Source organism: Diuraphis noxia, unplaced genomic scaffold, assembly GCF_037042655.1.
Source record: "Diuraphis noxia isolate RWA-SAM2 unplaced genomic scaffold, SU_Dnox_SAM2 contig0005, whole genome shotgun sequence".
NCBI lineage: Eukaryota > Metazoa > Arthropoda > Insecta > Hemiptera > Aphididae > Diuraphis > Diuraphis noxia.
The window spans coordinates 48089989-48095861 of record NW_028301715.1 but is presented as its reverse complement, the minus strand read 5'-3'; the positions used below and the strand labels follow the sequence as shown (position 1 = coordinate 48095861).

The following is a 5873-nucleotide window of genomic DNA, read 5'->3' as shown; positions in this document are numbered from 1 at the left end:
TATAAAATATTCAACTACATTACGACACGTCTACCTACATATACGAGGGAAAATTTTAAATCATTTTTTTAAATTTAAAACGTTCACAATACGTCAATACTTTAACAATATAATCCTCCAGAGATGACGAAAATTAAATTAATTAATATTTACTAAATACACACCAACTATGAAAATTATCAACGGTATTGTATTCATGTATGATGGTGTGTAATAATACCATAAACACTATATTATTCATTTTATTTTTATTCGTATTCTATTATTTTATTCTACACTATAAATAACGTTACCACAAACTTCGAAGGTTTGAACGAGTAATATGAAGTATGGAAGTGTACAAAACTCTAACTTTTAATAATACGTATTATTTCACAAAATTGTGATCACTCAGTCATGAATATTACAGGTGTTGAGGTAGGTATTCGCTTAATACCTACCATCATAAATTGAAAAAAATAATATTAAAAATATAGAAATTGCAAAAATATGACTCTTTGTTAAACATTTGTATTGATAAAACCTTCTCGGGCAAAAAATAAAAAAAGTATCGAATTTCAATGACTATATTGAAGTAATAATGCTTATTACCTTTAACATACATAAGTTAAGCCATAACGTTATACATTTATCCTAATTAATATTTTAATAAATAATAATAATATTTATTGGCCAAAAGAAAAATACAATTTCAATAAGTAATCATTGATTATATACATAATATGATTAGATGGCCCATCTCACCACTGGTTAAGTTAGTATATATTTATAATTTTATAATATTTTAGGTATTTTGTAAAAAATTGCGTCATATCTGACTATAATTCAAAAGCCTAAATAGACATATCTGTACAACTATAGTAATAAAAGCATCAATTGCAATCAATATATAAATAAAATATAAAAAAGTACATAAAAAATAGAATAGATAAATAAATAGATTACATTATATAGGTTCATTGATATATTACATAAGGTGTAGGTCACTAGTATTATTTAACAACCATAATTTGATAGATTGTTTATATATTTTATAAGACATACTTTTAATAATTTATAGTGGAATATTATTTAATAATTTCAAACCCACTTATTGCGAAAAAACATCTACTAGATTTCAATATACGAACGATAGGTACTTCTAAGTTGTTTTTTGACGTTTATTATAATATCTAGGTTTAGACTCTATTAAATTAAATGTGTACGTGTAATATAGGGCATTTCTGTAGAATAATTGTTGCGTCGTAAAAACTTTAAATTCAGTTAATAGATCTTTAGTGGGATATGTTTTTCGTTTATTTAAAATTATTTTAATTATACTTTTTTGAGCTCTGAAAATTGTATTGCTTCCTATATAATACCTAGACCACCCCAGGCGGTTATTCCGTATTGTATAATAGATTGTGTCATGGAAAAGTATATTAAACGTAGAGCCTGGTTATTTAGGCATTTTCTTGCGTTAGGTTAGGTTAGGTTAGCTTGCATTTTCTGTAGTTTCGTTATTGTGTAATTTATGTGTGTATCCCATTTCAGGTGTTGATCAAATGTAATACCTAAGTATTTAATAGTTTCCGTTTTATTTATTGCATTACACGAACAGTTATTAGATTTACAATCTTTATCATGGATTTTAATTGTATTTGAATTGTGTTGGGTTCTTTTGTCTAGAGTGAAATTAATGTAGTTTGATTTAGTGTAATTTATTCTTAAATTATGTTTAAGAAACCATGAATTTATCAAGTGCAGGTCTGTTACTGTTTTTAGATGAACTTCGTCCCAATTTTCCCCTGATATGAGAATGGCTGTATCGTCTGCATAAGAGAATAGTTTACCGTGAATATTTAAATGACCTAGCGAAGAGACATATATAATATAAAGAATAGGTGATAATACTGTCCCTTGAGGAACTTCCGTTGTGATTGTAATTTCATCACTAAGTGTGTTATTAATTCTTACTTGTTGTTTTCTATTGTCTAAATAAGATTCTAATAATTTTAGCGGCTTATTAACTATACCTATAGATTGAAGTATGAGTATTAACGGTTTATGTGGAATGCTGTCAAAAAATTTACTGAGGTCTAGGAAAATTCCTAATGTTTTTTTATTATTGTTTAGGTTGCGATTGATATTATTGAATTATTTAATAATATCTGCAAATCTACGGATACAAAAATAATAAATAAAATTTCATAATAATTCATAAAATTCTAGTATGATTGGTGAAAAATTCAATAATATTAATCGAAACTTTGACTGGTTGCCATTTAGTCAATTTTGATTTTAGAGCTATGGTAAAAAGGACCAAACCGACTTAAAAAAATTCGGTCTATCCGAATTTGGTATTCAAAACACCTGTTGCCGTTTAAAAAAATGCAAGTTGTATTGCGCATGCGCACACGGATAGATCTAAAAATGTAAAAATCATCAAGAAATGTGTATTTATGTATTCCCTATCCCCTCCCGAAATCCGTATATTAATCCGATGTCACTGGACAGAATTATTTAGTGTTACCATTAAAAGGAAACACACTGTATATCCATGGAAAGACGTGCTAAGGCATCTTCTGTTCCTAGATTCTTCCTAAATCCGTATTAAAATTTGGGTAAGATGTTATTTTCTTCTAAGTAATCTAGAAGTTTTGTTTTTATGGCCCACTCAAAAATTTTTGAAAAAATATTTATTAAGCTAATTGGTCTGTAATTATTTATTAATTTTTTATCACCGTTTTTATAAATTGGAGTTACTATATGGCACTTTTAAAAGAATCTGGTATGATACCTTCCCATAGTATTGTATTAAAGATATGTGCTAAGATATCTGATATTGATTCTTTAATCTGTTTAACTGCGTTAATTGTTATTTAATCTTTACCGGGGGCCGAGTCACCTTTCATGTTTGAGATAATATTATTTACTTCCAATGTATTTATTTTTTTTAAATACGAGGATTGATTTAATTTAAGTTTGTCTGTCGATGAATTGGATTGGAAATAATGTTTTTTAGTAGCACTGTTTTGACTATACCCATTGAAGTAAAAAATCTATTAAAGATGTTGGCTATAAAAAGTGGGTCACAATCAGATTCATAGTTATTGTTATCAATATTAAAATTAGAATTTTTTTGTGTAGGCTGCGTTTGCATCGTTATTTCTTTTATTGTTGACCACATTTTTTTAGGGTTGTTGCAAATTATTTCGATTTTGGTACTATAGAAATTCTGTTTCTGTATAATTATGATATTAGATAGTTTATTTCTATATGCTTTATATTTATCAGTTAGGATAGTGTTAAAAGGTTGCTTTCTAGTTAAAACATGTAATTTATCTATTTTTTTATGGCGATGATACCTGGTGTAATCCACTGGTTTCGTTGATAATTATTACTTTTTGTCCCATTATGTGTGTTATTGTTTAAATTGGTTTTTATAATTGATGTAAGTACCTAATGTTATTTTGTTTTCAGCATGTTTTGAATTTATTAATTCGTCCCAATCTGTTTTGTTAATTGCTTTTTTTAGTTCTCTAAAGTTGACGAATTTATATGATTTAATGTTTGAATTTTTAATTTGTTATGGAACGGTATGATTTAATTGTAAAAATAAAGGATAATGATCAGTAATTAGTGAGTCTATGACCGCTGAATGAATGTTATAATGTTTGTGATTATCTCTAATGAATATATGGTCGTTGCAACTATTGGTCAAAGGTCTTGTGGGGCAATTAATGTATTGGATAAAGTTAAAAGAATTTAATAAATCGTAGTATAGTGTTATAGTGTTTGTGGTGTCAGATAAGTTTATTTTCATATCACCTATTAGTATTAATGTAAGTTGTCTATAGGAGTTGGATATATGTATTATTAATTATTACCCCGACATCTTCGATACATTTTATAATATTACCACTAGGAGACCTATACACTGATATTATTCCATAATTAATTTTATTAAATGTTATTGTTGTAAACAGATAGTTTGCATCTTGTATTATAAATTCAGTCGTGGTGTAATTTATATATTTTTGAATAAATATAACTATGCCGTCTGATTTGCGTATATGATTTTTAGAAATTGAAGATTGATAATTATTTAACGAGATATATTTTTGATCAATATTATTTCCTAACCATGATTCGACTGTAATCAATAATTATTATGATATGGCTTTTATTCTTAATTGCTGCATTTAGACAATCTAGTTCAGATATGTGATTTAGCAATGCTCCTAATATTAGTAAATAGTATGTTTAAACTGGTTTCATTGTTATGTAGTTGTGTGTTAGGTTAGGTTAGGTTAGGTTAGGTTAGGTTAACTGTTGTATTTTCTTTATCAATGATGTCTAAAAGCGTGTTAATTGATGCCATTAAGATAGTTTAATTTATTATTCATCCCTATTTTTTATTTTTTTTTAATATGATGTAGTCTATTATTAAAGTAAACAAAATAGGTATAATATCGATAAGTTTCTAATGGAAGTCTATAAATAACTTATGTTTTAAGTAAAATTAAAAGAAATAAAAATATGTATGAAATAAGTATTGTATAAAAAATAAAAATATAAAGTAGGTATATCTAAATATAAAAGTATACATTTATAAAATATGTGTATTTAAGTATTTAATGATTACTTGGTAATGATCCTTACCAAATTTTATTCGAATGATTTTTGAGTTTTCGTCTTTTCTGATGAGAATGTCTGAGTTTGTTATTCATACAAAATTATAATTTTTTTCTTTAGCCGTCGATCTTGTGTTCGCAAATAGAATTCGTTTGTAATTGGTTATTCGCTCGTTAATGAATATTTTATTATTAGTTGACCAATTTCCAGATAACATGTTTGCATTAAGCTTAATTGTTTTCAATGAATGTATAAGATTTTTTTCTCATTTCTGCTGTTTCCAGTTTTGCTATTATTATTGGATAGCTGTTATTTGATATTGATAGTCTAGTTGCTTCTGTAGTTGTAATTGTAATATTTAATTTTTTTGCGATCTGTTGTACGATAGCAAGACAATTTTCATTGGGAGATTTTGGTACTCCTTTTATTCCAACGCTGTTGCCGAGATTGTGTTGTTCATATGTATCTAATTTTTGTTTGATTTCTAAAATTTCGTTAGATAATCGTAGGTTTTCAGTTTTAATATTCTCATTATCGTTTCTTAAAAGTTTCATTTCAGTCAATGATGATTCTAATTTTTTATTAAAATCATCGAACTGCTTGCTCATAAAATGCATTGAATTAGATATGTCTTCCATTTTTTCGTTCAGTTTAGCTATTGGATCATTTACTGTTTTAAGATCAGAGCTTTGGCATGCAACACACGAAAATATAGATTTTGTGTTTTTTGAAATTTGCTTCAGTGACCCCAGTACAATAAAAGTGGAATTTTGTTGCACAAACACTGCATTCTAATGTGTCCTCATTATGAGTGAATTTTTCATCACATTTCGCGCACTCGAAAGACATTTTAAAATACGTTGTGTACGGACGTTGTACTCCGGAGATTAGATAGGCAATGGAACACTAACTGCACGTCTTACTTGGACAAAGGCCAAAACAGTACTATTTTGTACAGTAAATTTAATTCGTAATACCTATTATAATGGCCCGAAAACAACTTACTAAATAATATTTTTCATAATATGGTAGTGGTTTGATATTATGCTACCAAAAATGATATACAACGCACACAAAACCTTATGTAAATCGAGTCAGTATATATAGTGTCAGGGTTAACTCGATCAAATATAATGTACTTGATCCTTTACATATTTTATGCAAACATCGTCAGTGTTGAAGCAATAATGGAGTTAACCACATTAAATATCTGTTCACATCCGTTGCTACGACATATACGTTTAAATCGTCAAAAT

At 27.2% G+C, this 5873-nt stretch overlaps 1 pseudogene; it reads right to left on the bottom strand.

The window, feature by feature from the left end:
• Positions 1-4591: 4591 nt before the first annotated feature.
• Positions 4592-5171, bottom strand: LOC149055434 (uncharacterized; annotated as a pseudogene).
• Positions 5172-5873: the final 702 nt, after the last annotated feature.